Source organism: Chiloscyllium punctatum, chromosome 19 (genome assembly GCF_047496795.1).
Source record: "Chiloscyllium punctatum isolate Juve2018m chromosome 19, sChiPun1.3, whole genome shotgun sequence".
In the NCBI taxonomy this organism is placed as follows: Eukaryota; Metazoa; Chordata; class Chondrichthyes; order Orectolobiformes; family Hemiscylliidae; genus Chiloscyllium; species Chiloscyllium punctatum.
In genome coordinates this window covers 43,229,900-43,246,754 of record NC_092757.1, presented here as the reverse complement: position 1 = coordinate 43,246,754, position 16,855 = coordinate 43,229,900, and the positions used below count along the sequence as shown (strand labels likewise).

At 38.4% G+C, this 16,855-nt stretch overlaps 1 protein-coding gene across 7 annotated transcripts in view; it reads right to left on the bottom strand.

Annotated features, from left to right (window-relative positions):
• LOC140491292 (protein CASP-like) overlaps window positions 1-16,855 on the bottom strand; it is a 618,172-nt gene that overhangs the window by 103,525 nt on the left and 497,792 nt on the right. The gene's annotated exons all lie outside the window — the stretch shown is intronic.

Genomic DNA, 16,855 nt, shown 5'->3' with positions numbered 1-16,855 from the left:
ATTTTACTTTTATGATAAAGCTGAAATATCACATTTGTAATGGTAAATGCAAAGACTGAAGGAGTGAACTTTTCAACTTTTAACATGATGGGCTGAATGGCCTCCTTCTGTGCATTAAAAGATTCTGTAACAGAAATACCTCAGGAATTTTAGAACAGAGTTATAGAATGCATGGGGCTTTAATAAGGCCAAAGAAGAAAGCTGAAATATCACATTCCTGAAAACATTTATAATGGTAAATGCAAAGACTGAAGGAGACAACTTTACAACTTTTATCATCATAATAGCTTGCACTATATAAATCCATTAATTTCGATCTTGATCTAAAACAATCATGACCTTCAAAAGGTATAAGAAAATAATTCAAAGTTGTGGTGAATAATTTTTTTTGTAACAAGTCAGTTTGGTTATTTAAGTTACAGTTAATTTTTCAGTTACAAATGGGATACAGTCTGGGTTGTATGAGGTACCCACAAAGTATGATATCATAAAATGTGATGATGTAGTATGCTTTCAAAAAAATGAACTGAAAATCTCATGTTGACACTGCCAAGAAAATGAAACAATTGTTTAGAATTTTTTTTATGGTCAATCGTAAATATAGTCATATATTTCACAATGGAGGATTAACAGCAAAGACTGAACCATAACAAAATATGTGTACATGAATATAAGCTATATTCAGAAGTCTTTGGTCAATGTTGGAGTAAATATCTTTATTTCAGTGGAAGAAATAAACTGGCAGAAGACGACACAACCTGGCATCCCTTACACAGCCAAAACAGTTATCAGATTGATAAACAGGCCGATTATCTATAACAATGACTATTATATATATATTATATACTTCCCTAATCTGAAGGCAATGAATTAACATCTTAAATTTGAGGTGGGAAAAAACCAAATAGGTATAGATTTAATATAATTTGATGTGCTACTTACTGAAATGTAATTTGTAGTAAAATAATTATATTGTAGCTTAACAACCAGAACATTACAAATTCTCCCATGTAACATTTATCCTTAAAAGTCTGAATGAAAATCCAGGACACCATTCTGATTAAAGCTATCTTTTTAATCATAGCAACCAGAGAATTATGTGCCAAATTTGCTCCTAATTCACCCATGCGAGGGAGTAGTTTGGCAGATCATCCATCTTCCTCACTGTATGGTGTCAGAGATGGCAGAAACTCCTGCATGATGAAGATATTTTTACTGAGGTCCATGTCCTTTAACCTATACCAAGGTCAAACATACCACTGCTTGGTTAATGACATTCAATGGGGATTTTTTTTCTGACTTCTGTTATTGCTCATTTCCTTCGGTCAAGAACACAATTGATAAATCTCATGAGCATGTTTTTCTAATTTTTTTTTGTATTTTTAGAAGACAAACTAAAAACAATTGCACTTTGGCAACTGGCCACAAAACGAAGCTGTCTAAACACCTGAGAATACCCGAATAAGATATTGCTGTGTTGAGTTCTGCCAAACCTGAAACAGGATGTTAATGGGATTTAATACAGAACAAAATACAGCCATTTGCCTTCCTCCTCTTGTATTTTGAACAAATCTAACCTCCCATCTAATTTCTCCTCTTCATTAAAAGTGCATTTGCACTGATGCTACCATTCCTGATGAGGCACTACCATGAATTCCATCAGAACACAGAAGCTTGTGCTCCCTTTTCAGCTCAGTGTATTATCTGTTAATCAGGAGAGATGGAGTGAGATTGTGTCTGGAGCCCCTAGCTTAAGTCTAGCGTCCATGTTTACCATGTGTTACTGTTGCTTTGTAAGGGGCATTCTGCGTGGCCCAAACAAACTACTTTGCCAAGCTTTACAATAAAAACTCAATCAATGTAATCCTGACTTGCAACAAGACAATAAACAATAGGTGCAGGAGTAGGCCATTCTGCCCTTCGAGCCTGCACCACCATTCATTATGATCATGGCTGATCATCCTCAATCAGTATCCTATTCCTGCCTTATCTCCATAACCCTTGATTCCACTATCCTTGAGAGCTCTATCCAACTCTTTCTTAAATGAATCCAGAGACTGGGCCTCCACTGCCTTCTGGGGCAGAGCATTCCACACAGCCACCACTCTCTGGGTGAAGAAGTTTCTCCTCATCTCTGTCCTAAATGGCCTACCCCTTATTTTTAAGCTGTGTCCTCTGGTTCAGGACTCACCCATCAGCAGACACGTTTCCTGCCTCCAGAATGTCCAATCCTTTAATAATCTTATACGTCTCAATCAGATCCCCTCTCAGTCTTCTAAATTCAAGGGTATACAAGCCCAGTCGCTCCAATCTTTCAACCAGAACTGCACACAATATTCCAAGTGCGGTCTCACCAGGGCCCTGTAAAGTTGCAGAAGAACCTCTTTGCTTCTATACTCAATTCCTCTTGTTATGAATGCCAGCATGCTATTAGCTTTCTTCACTACCTGCTGTATCTGCATGCTTGCCTTCATTGACTGGTGAACAAGAACACCCAGATCTCTTTGTACTGCCCCTTTACCTAACTTGATTCCATTTGGCGAATAATCTGCCTTCCTGTTCTTGCCACCAAAGTGGATAACCATACATTTATCCACATTAAACTGCATCTGCTATGCATCTGTCCACTCACCTAACCTGTCCAGGTCACCCTGTAATCTCCTAACATCCTCCTCTCATTTCACCCTGCCACCCAGCTTTGTATCATCAGCAAATTTGCTAATGTTACTATTAATACCATCTTCTATATCATTAATATATATTGTAAAAGCTGCGGTCCCAGCACTGATCCCTGCGGTACCCCACTGGTCACCGCCTGCCATTCCGAAAGGGAGCCGTTTGTCACTACTCTTTGTTTCCTGTCAGCCAACCAATTTTCAATTCAAGTCAGTAAGTCAATAAGGAAATCAAACTTTTAATAGTCCAGAAAATTTGGTGTCGAGGAGGGGAGGGGAGGGAGGAGAGCAATTTCTACAATTTAGAATACAGAATCATTGGGAACTAGTTGTATTCACTGTTATACGGAAAAGATGGAGCGAGTTTATTAATTTATTCAAGAAGAAAGCATTTGCTAACCAATGGACAGAGGAAAGGTGGAGCAAGGCTCTACCACCTTAAACATATAAAATTAGTTTTACTATCTGTTATATAGAAGTATTCACATTATATACAATAAGTAACCAGGGTCTAGCTGTACTGACTTTTCCTCCCTCACTTGGGGTAAAGGGTTCAGTTGGACATACTCAAGATAAATAATTGCTATTTTATAACAACGTGCATTTGTACAATGTTGTTAACATAGGAAGGTATAAAGAAATTGATGCCAAGCTAAGACAATATTAAGAGTGACAGAAACAAAGACAGAGGATTATGAACAAAGAGGAGAGGGAGTTGATGAAGAAAACTTACTAGCGCGAGTCCTATGTGGTTGAATTCACAGACAATAGGGTAAAGGGTAGAAGGGCTTGGATAATAAGCCAATCGTAGGATCATAGTGCCTATAGTTTTGGTGATATGAACACGTTTTGGTATCTTATTCTACATCCTGCAATGGACATCAACTTGTTGAGGACATTAGCACTGTTGTTAAGTGTAAGCACGAACGGTATGCTGATCATAAAATATCACCAGCACATTACACTGGTTTGATGCCAGTGCTTCCATTTTGGACCTCATCACTTCAGCTATCACTGCACTGCCTAACACATATTCAACAGCAGAAAGGACTGCACCTCCCATCCTCTCCAAACCACCTGTGCTATTTAAAGAGCTCATCAATTGCTCTCAGGTTATTTCCTAATCAAACTCCACTGGATTGAACTGTGTTTTGAGAACTGTGCATTTTTCTAATGAAGTTTAAAGTTGAATTTGGTGAAAAGTGATATTGCTCATGATGAAGGCCTTGATTCTGAGTTTTGGGCTTCTGCTCGAGTCACTTGTTCCCAATCTTAGCTTCAGCAGTTTCTGACCTCTTTGCCTGCAACATAACAGGAGATTTTGAAGGGCAACACAGAGAAAAATAAGCTGTTGACTGAGGGAGGAACAGGAGAAGGCATTATCCATCGAAAGCCTTCAGGAAAATATTTCCCTTACTTCAACCTGGATGACGTCTGTTGTTTTGGAGTAGGGAAAAGAATAGCACCAGCAGTGGCTGTGAAAGCAGCACGATAACTAATATCCTTACAATGGGATTTGTCTAAGTTGTAGCATGTGACACGTTGACCTGGTCCCAGCTTGCATACCAAAGTTGACTGACACTCCTTATGCCCAGGAGAAGCAAGTACATTAGGTTCTCTCAGGCCAGTGAGAAGATGCCAGAGTACGCACATGTACAGTATTATGAGCTTCCCCATTGTAAAGGGTTCCATCACTGACACATGTCACTTTGTAACCACTGTACCTATATGCAGAAGTATTGCAACCACAAAGGATTCAATTTTCTCATTTGATGTGTAACCATGGTAAACTCATCATACAGGAGAATATCAGGCGACCTTGTGGTGGCAATGACGCTTTTATTCTGCACCATTCCAATGTTCTCTCAGAATTTGAGCCACCTTGGCAACATGGACATCTAGGGACCACTTGGTCCATGACTTGGATACAAAAGTCAGACATTTATATATTGACAGTAATGTTGCTGCACAGAACATCACTGGGCAGACCACTGGGTTGAAGGTGTGCTGCCTGGACCCAGTGTCAAGATCCTGGATCACTCACTGGAGACTATATCACGTAATGTAATTATCTGCAGTATCTTCTTCTTTTCTGACAGCAGAGCACTTGACAACAGAGCTACACCAAACAAGCTGAGGTGCAGCAGCAGGTGGTGGTAGTGAAGAAGAGCAGAAGAAAAGAAGGACACTCACAGGACATTCTCTTTCTGGCTGGGTTGTCAGCAGTCACCTCATCTGCAGACACAATGCATTTGAATTATCAGAAAGCGTCACACAGGTTAGTTAACTAAATTGTAGCACATGGGATGGGGAAATATAGTAGTCTGGATTCAAGATTAGTTAATGGAATGAAAATAGAGTGTGTAGGAATAAATAGGTGTGACTAATGAGATATTGTAAGATTAAGTGCTGGAGCCTCATCTTTTCACAATCTATATGAAAAGATAGATTCTTGATTAGTAGAGAGAATCAAAGGTGATAGGGAAATGGCAGGAAAGTTGTGAGGATTGTCAGATTAACTTTGATCCTTTTGACTGGTGGAGCAGACTCAAGGAGCTGAATGGCCTACTCCTGTTCCTATTACTTATGGTCAATGATTTCGACGTGGAGATTAAATGTGTTATTTCCAAATTTGGAGATGAAACCAGTCTAAGTGAGAAATCTGCACTGTGATGATGCTAATGATGCAAAGAGAATTCAAGTTAACATGCATGTGCAGCAGGCAATCAGAAGGGCAAATAGTATATTTACCTCCATCACATGGATTTGTAAATGATTAAAGATGGCATGCTTCAATTGTATAGAACCTTGGTGAGACAGCACTTGGAGTACTGGGTGCAGTTCTGGTCTTTTTATCTAAGCATATAGTCTTCACAGAAGATGTATATGGGAGGTTCAAGAGGCGATGGGACTGCCTTGAGGAGAGATTGAGAAGACTGGGTTTGCACTCTCTAGAGTTTCAAAGAATGAGAAATGATCTCATCGAAACTTACAAAATTCTTAAGGGGCTTGACATGGTAGTGTGGAAGCTGTGTTTTTTGCTGGCCTGCTTGTTTGCAGCCATTTTAGTCAGTCCTGATATTGCTCTCGCCTGGCTTGGCCCCTTGCCCTGGGTGGCCCCTAGCCTGCTAGAACATTTTGTAACAACCACATAACTTCTGCTTTTCCACATAACTCACAAACCAACGGGTGAATGCAGTGTCTGGAGCATGTATTGACTCAAGGTCTGAAAACAATACAGTCCTGAGAAACTGTCAGCTCGGCATCTGTTGAAATATATAAAGTGATTGGGGGCACTTTGGAAAGGTGCTCCCGATGGTATCATGCAATAAAATTTGTCAATGCTCAAGGTCCGAGGCTGGAAATTTCTTCAACAGGCAGAGATAAAAAGGATGGTTCCCTTAGTTTGGAGGTCAAGAACCAGAGGGCAAAGTCTCACAATCAGAGGCAAGCCATTTAGGATTGAGATCAAGAGGAATTTCTTCATTCAGTAAGTGGTGAATCTTTGGAATTCTCTACCTCAAGGATCTGTGGAAGCTCAGTCAGTATGTTCAAGACAGAGATAGATAGATTTCAGAATACTGGTGACATTCAGGGAAATGGGAACAGCACAGGAAAATGGCAACGAGAAGACAATCAGTTATTATTTGGAACGGTGGTGCAGCTGCAAACAACTGAATGACTTAGTCCTGCTCTTATCTTCCTTTGATTGTGTAACCAACAAACACAACTTTAATACTCAATTGTATAGTCTCACACCTTATTGTCCCTCTGTTCTCTTAGCCACAACATTTCTAAACAAGGCAACCTTTTAAACAAATCATTCAATATTCTGAAGAACATACCAGACTCAAAACGTTAGCATATGTAGAGAAAAATAAAGTTATCAGATCTGCAGAGGTTCTCCAGCATTCTCTTGTGTTTGATTCAATGTTGCACCAAAATCAACTAATCATTCTTGGGCATTCTATTAGTACTTGTTTTTGCTTAGCATAGTGCTCTTTTGTTGTGTGATCCCAGTGGGCTTAGTATGACAGATAGAAGGCCATTCAGTTTCAACAGAGTGAACTGCAGGTGGCCTTGCGGGGGACCCATGAGCAGCTCTGGCATTGAGGGTCTAGTTGCAAGCTGCATCATCTGGGCACTGGCGGCAGCAGTCCTGAATAGCTGGCTGGCAGACAGACATTTGTGCAGTAGCAATAATGGGACAAAAAAGTAATCCTTAGTCAGGGCAGATGGTTCATGTCTCACAGAAACAATGTGACATAGCTCAACATTTAAGAAAACTGTTCAGCTGTTACACAACAAATTGCTGGAATGCTGAGACACCCTGAAAGCTCCATTTGAGCACTGATATCTGCACTCATGATGGCACTGGTCTTAGCCTGCATAGCAGAAAGCTGGCTTGCAAGACACTAAGGTACGACTGCATGACTTTAGTCAGAGCTTCTGAAATTGATCTCAGTGGGGAGAGGAAAGATAGACAGAGCAAGTGAAACAGAGGTAGGCAGAGGTGGTGATGGAGGCACCAACTGGCTGTCTCATTTAATAACTTGACATAGACAGATCGAGCCTATATGTTAAGAATTGTGTGTGCTAGTATTTGTAGTGGTGAGGTCATCGTGAGATCAAGTGACATTGTTTGTTCATCAATACCCTGCTGCTCTTCTTATTTACACTCTTATGGATTTGAAAGGAGAAAGACCCAAAGGTAGGAGTCTGGTGAGGAATGGTGGGGAAGTCAGATGTGCCAGTTTGCCACTGTATTCAGCTTGCATATGAGAAGAAATTATGGATTATGGGGAAAGGGGATGTGCAAAAGAGATGAAGTCAATGGTTCAGTTACAAGGATAGAGCATTTGAGGATGAATTCAGTAAACAAGGCAAATCATTCCTGTGAGGCCATCAAACACGTTCCTACAATGCAATAAGGGTCCCACAGACTATACTATTTGTATTGACCATATCGACTTGCTGCTCTCATTGCCTTTGCAACATCTTTCTGAAGGACCTGCTAGTTTCTGTGGAAACTCACACTCCTCTCCAACGCTTGCATTCAGGCCTCCCCTGCTATATCTGAGAAACTTGGTAAAATAAAACAAAGAACTGTGGATGCTGTAAATCTGAAACAAACGTAGTAACTGCTGGAGAAACACAGCTGGTCCGACAGCATCTGTCAAGAGAAAACACAGTCAATGCCTTGGGTTCGGTAACCCTTCATGAGAACACCATTCTGGGAAACATGGTGCCTCTCTCTGCCCCACTGTACCATATTCTTTTCTCTGCAAGGCAGACCCACTTCTCCAGCTATTTTCAACACCTGGTACTGTCAATGTGTTATTCCTCTTTAAGAGATGTAGGAAACCTTTTTAATGTTCTGTTCTGAAATATTAACTGTTTGTTTTTCCATTGAGGATGCTTCATACTAGAATTTTTCAGAAATTTGATTTTTTTTTCAATTTTCCAACATTGTAAATATTTTGCATGATCTTTGACAGTTTTAGCTTTGTACAAACTTGTGCCTCCTATGAGGTGCGTAGAGCTCTTGGTGTTATTGTATAAATTTAACATGCAGCACAGTATTTTCTAGCTGCCTCCATTGTACTGAAACAACACAAGTTAATCAAGCAGTATGATTCCTGAGTCCAATTTTAAGCCTTATCCACCTTTTCCCAATGTGTTTCCTCAATACTCTCTAGTATATTTTTTTACATCACTCAAATAAGCTAACACTGGGTTGAGCATTTGTAATGGGATTCCTGAAGAAGGGCTTATGCCCGAAACGTCGATTCTCCTGTTCCTTGGATGCTGCCTGACCTGCTGCGCTTTTCCAGCAACACATTTTCAGCTCTGAGCATTTGTAATAGTTACCTGAATGCAATTACTACAGGGATGTTTGGTTGAAAATTCAAATAGGTTACACTCAGGATTCTTGCTTCAATGACTTCCTTTGCATATTATGGAGCAAATCACTTTTACTGCTCACCAACTACTGATTTTGTTTCTCCCCAACACCCGTAAGGGAGATGTAGTTGAAGGTTCACATCTGATGTGAATTTACAACCATTAAATTAACAAAGACTCTGATATATCACCAGTGGTCATAGTCCTACTAGATTACTATTTCAAACCAGCTGCTTTAAAACTTTCCATGTTCTTTCTTTGACTAAGTCTCAGAAACCAGTGGATAAGTTCTCTATAATAAACTTGACTGTTTTCATTTTCTGCCTATTTAAAGTCAGGATAAAGTCATTTCTTATTATTGTGAGCATCGCGATGATGATGTCTGCAAGCATTTTTCACCATGAAATAATTATTGCAACTGACATTTTTACTGCTGGCATGCCACAAGGCACAATGTGCATTTGCAAGAAAAGGAATTATTATAAAGAAACAGAAGAGCATTCAGCAATATGCTGCCAGACATAATCATTGTTCTGGTTACTAAAATGGCAGAGAAGAAATATACAAACACAGAGCTTTTTGTGAATTCCATTGTCATCGATGTTGATTGGCAAAAGTTAGCCCATTTGTTTATCTTACATTAATCTATTTGTTAATAACTGAGTTCTCAAACATACTAAACACCCCCCTGTCCTTTGAGAACTTTGGTAATATTTCTGCATACAAACCAAACCTGTAAGCTAATAAGAAAGAAAGGCTTTAAATAAAGTGCTTCATGAGCAAACAAGATGCTTTTTCTATAATTAGTATGATATTTTAAGCCTTTAATCGCATAAATTTGTCAATTTATTTTACATTTGTGAAAAAAATCCTAATCTTTTTCCTTAAAAAAAGTTTCTGCAAGGGATATGACAACACTGATGTTTTCTATAATGCAATGTGATGGATAAATTTCATGAATCTCTTTTAAATTCAATGAGCAAAAATCAGAGCAGTTAACACTACAATATCTCTATAGACCTGGGGTCTTGAATGGAAACAAGTCCACTATTGTCTGCATAAAGAATGAGAAGGCCCCGATTCTCCATGTAAATGTGCCTGAATTCCACTGGTGGTTTAATTGGAAGTACGTTGACTTACATAACTACTGTCAATACCAGGCCACCACCAAATGCAAAATCCAGAGATGTTGGCACTGGTGATACAGTCACTAGGACACCATCTCCAATAAAGCAACTGCCTGTACCTTTGTAGGTAAACTTGTATGCAGACCACAACCTCCACGGTAGATCTGCAGGGAATTTATTACAGCCAACGTAAAAGTCTAGATAAGCAAACACAAACATTCAGTGCCATTAGCAGTGGGAATAACCTAACAGAATTTTGTTTGCAAATGCCAGGTTTCTTCTAGCTACAAATTCTCAAAATTAACATCAAATAAACTCAAAAACAGTACATTATTCACTTTTATCATAATCTTTTCAGGATCAAGTAATTTCTTACCATTAATTGTTTTGCTGTGTTAACATTTAAAATAGTTATTCTCTTGCCAGTTATGAAAACGATTTAAGATTTATAGCAGTTTACTTTCTGTATTAAAAACCAAAAGAACTGCGGACGCTGTAAATCAGAAACAAAAACATATGTTGCTGGAAAAGCACAGAAGGTCAGGCAGCACCTGTGAAGAGAAACCAGAGTTAGTGTTTTGGGTTCGGTGACCCTTCCTCAGAACACTGTGCTCTAAGGAAGGGTGACTTGACCCAAAACATTAACTCTAGTTTCTCTTAACGGATATTGCCAGACCTGCAGCGTTCCCAGCAATCTCTGTTTTTGTTACCTGCTGCATTGCTTGATTCACACAGTCTCTATTAGTCACCTTTTATTCCAGGTTCCTGCCAGGTATGTAGCTAGAATCCTTGGCACACAGCAGACATCATTAGATGTCTGCACAGCCTGTATATGCCAAAGTTACTGGCTTTGGGAAGAAATAATTGCAACAATGCTATACAACTTTAATGGTTGACTTAATTTACATTGTGCTGTATAACAGAAAAACAATTATAAATAGAAAAGGTTTTATAATAAAAAGATTATTGATTTGACTTAATTTTCTTGTATGTTAGTGCTATTACTTCAGATGAAGCATCTCTGTTGGCCAACAAAGCTTTGTTAGCTACACTACGTTGTGCATTTCACAACCCACAAAATCTCCATGAAATTATTTGCCAATGAAATTATTTTGATAGTATAGGAAAACACAGCAGCTATTTACATAAAGCTGTTTGCTCAAAAGCTTTAATAAAAATCTTGGGTTTTTAGTGCTGGTTTTCTGAACCAAGCATTAATCGTGTTGGTTAGGAAGATCACACCTTGGTTTAACACTGCATGCAAAACAGACAACACCCTTGACAATGCATCACTCCCTCAATGGCAGCCTGGATTACATCCTCAAATCCCTTGAGTATGGCTAAAACCTTCTGACTCAGAGGTGAGACTTTACCACCAACATTAAACCAACATTGGACATGTTTCTCAAGATAAATCCCAGTTAATCTTCTCTCAAAAGTTATTCCTTTCACAAGTTTAAAGTTTACAATATTATTTCAGTTTTGCAAAAGACAGGAAATTTATTCAAACACATGGGTGTGATATTTCTGAATCAGGCAGGAGATAGTGTAGAGCAATTGGTGCTGGCAAACTGCTACTTGGGATCTGTTAAGTATCCACCTTGTTTATTCACACTGAAATTGTCAAAGTGGAGCTGAGTGCTTCCCACCCAATATATACTCCTAGGTTACAATGGTTGTGACTTCAAGAAAATGTAATCGTGCTCCCAAAATATTACTGCCATTGCTCTCCTCAGTGGATGAAGTCACACAGAGGGAGAGAACGCTATGTCTAAGCAATCTTGGTGAGTCATGACACCATCATTTTGCCTACAAATATTTCAACCACACCTTTTGCTCTGTGTGCTGGACTCCAGCTTGGTTGATGATGGGGATCCATGAAGTATTTCTCTTTGTCAGCTGCTGCCTGTTTACCAATGGACTTGGCTGGATGAGATAGCCTGAAGAGTTTTTTTCTCCAAATTGTTTGTTGTAAGACTGTTTGGCCGCAACTACAGTCTGCTCTTGTCTTTGGTACTTAACATGCAGGGAACCCTACGCAGCACATTAAGGTTATTTTAAGGTATGCTTTGTGCTCGTCTTGGCACAACCCGTAATACTCAGCATTGGTCTCACTATTTAGTGGAAACTGAGAAGCAAAGTGTGGTGGTGACTTGCAGGACACCATAAGCATTTTGTTTGGTTTACTGGATCTACCCTTTGACTGTCCGACTCCAAAATAACGGAGTCACCCCACACAATGGTGTGTATCCTTGATATGGAAGCCTGATATTGTCTGCAAGACATCACCTGACACAAGGCCTCAAGGCCTCTTAGTCCTCAAGGACTTGGTAACCTCAAGTCACTGGTAGTGGACATCGAAGCTCCTGAGGCACAGTACAATGTTTCTTTCAGAGCTTTCTCCAAGTAATGTTCATAGAATTGTTATGGTATAAGTTACACTGTAGAAGATATTTGGCCTATTCACTGGCTCTAATCATTACCAAGAGGCAATCTCCTCTTTTGACCCAAATCTCTGCACACTATTTCCATCCAAATAATTATCTGATGCCCTCTTGAATGCCTTAATGGAACTTGCCTACACAACGTTTCCAGGCAGTGTACTTCACTGAGTTCACTACTCATTAAATGAAAACATATTTCTCGCATCATTATTGCTTCTTTTGCATATCACTTTAAATCTGTGCCTTCTCATTCTTGTTCCTTTTATGAGTGGGAACAGCTTCTCCCTACCCAGTCTATCCAGCCCACTACTGACTTTGAAAACATCTACCAAATCTCTTCTTGGCCTTCCTCTCTCCAAGGAGACCAGGCCCAACTTCCTCATCACTGAAATTTCTAATTTCTGAACCATTCTTGTAAATTGCTTCTGCATTCTCTGCAACGTATTCACATCTTTCCTATAATATTGTGGCCATAACTGCACATAATACCCCAGCTAAGGTCTACATGTACTATGTTCAATATCACCTCCTTGCTCTTATGTTCTATGCTCCTATTAATAAAGTCAAGGATACTCCATGCTTTATTTACTGCTCTCCATCTATCCTACAACCTTCAATGATCCGTGCACATATACTCCCAGATCCCGCTGCTCCTGCATCCCCTTTAGAATTGTACCCTCCACTTTATATTATCTTTCAATGTTCTTCCATCTCCTCACATTTCTCTACATTGAACTTCATCAGCCTGTCCACCCACTCCAACTTGTCACAGTCCTTTTGGAGCTCCACACAGTGGACAAGTCTTCCAAGTTTCATGTCATCTGCAAATTTTGAAACTGTCCCCTGCACACCAAGATCTAAATCGTTAATGTACATTAAGAAAAGCATGTCAAACGGAAACCTGGGAACTATGTTTTATAAACTCTTCTCCAGCCTGAAAAGTATTGAATGACAATACTCTCTGTTTCTTATTACTCCCCTAATTTTGTATTCACTTTGCTACTGTTCAACAGGGAAGAATACCATTCTATCACTTAGGGAGGCAGTCAGGTGTCGTTGACTGTATTTGACCTGAGACCACAATGCTAATTTAAATTAATACTCAGGAAACTTAATGCCACATCTACTGAATGTTTAACTTTAATGTATCCCCACTTGCAGTGGTTTTGTCATATCAATTAAATAGTGAGTTTTTACTGTTGATTGACACTAAGACACATTTGAGGACATTAAAAGCTATTGGTGATATTTGGCTCCTATAAATGAGCAACATTTACAAGTCAGTTGGATTTTAAAAACAATCTAAAAGCAGATTACTTCTGGTGTCAGTTCATACACTACTTGTTTTCTTGAATTTAATTTCACAACCCTCCTAGATGGGCTCTGGCCCTCAACCTCACAACCATCTTCACAATAAGAACAGTATGCCTCTCCTTATAATTACATACATCATTGTTTGAACAATTGTACAAGTTGTTATAATCCAACTAAATGTTATTAGTGGACACGTCAGGTTCAGGGCTGAAATTGGTTCATTTTTAATTTTTGATTTTAATGAGGTGGTCTCTCATTGAAACACCAAATTCGCAATGTTGCGAATTTGGTTTTAACAATAAAACAGAGGCTTATTATGCAAAAGACATGAAGATAAATTTATGAACCTATTTATATACAGTACACATTTATAGATTTTGAAACAGTCAAAATATGATCTGAACAACCTACCACTATAGTACTCAGACACCAGAAAGACAACTCCTTCTGATCTCAAGTAAGTTTTAACTTAGCTGTGACTTTAATTCCTGTCTGTGAGAATCTGATAGCCTCATTCTTGTGTTTGTCCTATAACTAAATCTAAAATTTCTTAGCTTCAAATGACCCCTCCAGGGTTTTTACCAAATATTTCTAGTCTGGAATTTTTAAACTAAACATCTTGGACCAAGGTAACCTATTTTTATAATTCTAAGCTATCTTCTCCTTTTTTCAGGGGCAGCTACTTTACACCTCCAGGTAGAGTCAAAGTACCTTGTAGAACTGCCCAAACTGTATTGTAAAAAAGAACTTCTTTTGTTTGAGATGGGTGTTTCCCCTAAGCCCAGAAAAACACTTCAGAATCTGCTATCTGACTGCTTATTGTACTACACGGTTTACCTTGTTTATTCGTAAACCCTCCCAATATAAATAAAATTTCCATTAGCCTCCAAAACACACGTACACACAGACCTTTTTTTTAAAAAAAGACATCACTATGGCTACAAAAATACTTAGAAGTTAATAATTAAATTTGTTTAGACACACAAAAATACATGTAGCACTAGTTCAGAATTTAAAAATTGAAATTGAAATATAATTATAAAAATATATAATCACACGCCGGACAAAACAAGGTTAAGGTATTTAAACTAAGTAAAATAGGTATAAATTATATGTGACAAAAGAAGAACATAAAACATGTAATATGTGTTTATCAGCTTTGATGCTGCCATACCCTTGTATAATTTTACTCAGATAGTGATAATTGCAAAACAGATTGTTTGAAATTCACCTCATGAAAATTCATAATACTTTTTTGGTAGTACAGAAGTTAAGAATTGCTGAAAAAAGACACAGTGCTGAATATTTTCATCTTTCACTCATCAACACAATTCACAAGAAATACCAATCCAGCAGTAACATGACTGACAAATAAATGTCAAACATTGTTTAAATTTTAAACTAGGCAGGTTAACTCTGATCATCAAGGTATTCCCCTGAGAATTGAATTATAGATTCAGTACAGTCAATGATTTTGCTGACTTAAAACAGGCACAGTGTGTGTATACTTTCTTTCTATATGCAAAGAACAGTGTATTAATACTCATAGCTTCCAGGATATGCAAGCCTAAATGACAATTCCAAATTGGTTGTTAGCATAAATCTTTACAGTCAGGATTACTTAGCAAATGCTGTCCAATTATAAGAAGTATATGTAATGTTGGACACTGTGTTGCAAATTCTGCAAGTGTTGGCTGGCTGGGTATAGTCAGTAACTTGCTGGTTCTGAACAGCTTAAGGAATATGCTGTTTGGTATGATCCACTAGTCTTTGGGACGTAAGGCCTACATATCTAGCATCACATCAGCAGTAAAATTCAAATACCACATTCAAGAGCTAAGCAAAATGTCCTTCTGGCTTGACTAGCATGTCCTGGCAACCATTATCCTACCTGGTCTAAAATTTAAGCACTTGGCCTTTGATTATCAATCAACTCGTCCTCAACTGCAACACCTCTACTAATCATAGGCCACCTACCAACCAATAAGTACTTTCTCCGAAAGGTTGTTTTTTCTTTAAACAGGTATTCGTTGTGAATTGTCCTAATGAAACAAAAAGCTTCAACAACTTGTCTTTTTTCAGCAACAATAAAATTCATAATCTTTGGCCTCAGACTAAATCTAGTGCAGTGCCACCATAAAAAAATTAATTTAGCATTTGATTTTAGATTAAGAAGTTGGGTTTGCTGAACTCTGTTAGAGCAATAGTTAATCAAAAAAGCAACAAATCAGGAGCAATGGCTCTGCATTAAGAAAGAATGATTGGTCAGGATTCTGATTCCAACGTTAGCTGCAGGAACCTCTTCCAGAAGTGCATGTATATGAACAGACAGGATCTGGCTGCAATGTCCTCTCCTGTCATCATCTGCTGAAATTCACACAAGAATGATAAGGCAGTCAGGAAAGGTACTGTCGAGCATCTGGTATCAATGCAATGATATCACAGTAAGGGAGTTATTGCCTTCAGAGAGGAAGCATGCCATAAAATTGCAGGGAAAACGTGCTGGGCAGAATGAATTTTAAAAATCATTAGGCAACCTGTCTAGAGTAAGCACAATACCAGATGCCTTCTTAAGTCTATTATGGGCATATTACATTTCTGAACACATAATTTACATAAAGTTCTTGGCAATGTTGTCCCTATAGGTCATTATAAAACACTCCTGTAGTTAATTTTGATCAAACATTTATAAAATGAAGATACTTTATGCAAACCAAAAACAGCAGTGAGTAAAAGCAATTTATCATCTCTTTGCCTCACTGATCACATTATCAGTACACTCTTCCACTGCATTCATCATGCAATCGGACGATTATTTGCATATTAATCAGGCATCCAACCATAAAGGACTGCATGCCAGCCAAATGCTGTGCTATCTCTGGAGGAACATTCAGTAATTATCATGTATCAGTGTTATGATGTGGTAATTGATTACAACATCTTTCTCTGCGCCTGGGGAGTCCTCAAACTCGCCCACCTCTAGGCATCACGGTGTAAGTCTAAATTCTTCATTCAACCACACAAACAAGGATGAGTTACAAACAAAAAGATAGGTGACCTTTACAGCAGGCTAGCAACTGCATAGCAGATTTTTTTTAAAACTTTAACAGTAAAGATACAAATAACTGGGCTATCATGTGTGAAATAAATGTTGATTTAAACTAGAACACTATAAATAGTAATATGAGAAATTAGTCATCAATTATTTAATAGTGGAAAATGTTGCACTTGCATAATTTCAAGGTCTAGTGCTATCATTGTGTCCCAATTTGCAGTCTTGAAGCAAAAAAGAATAACACTGGTTAAAGCAGTCAAACATATCGTAATATTGAAGCCAAAGAATGCTTGAACATGAATGCACTTTCAAAATGCTCCACAATTCAAGTTACTG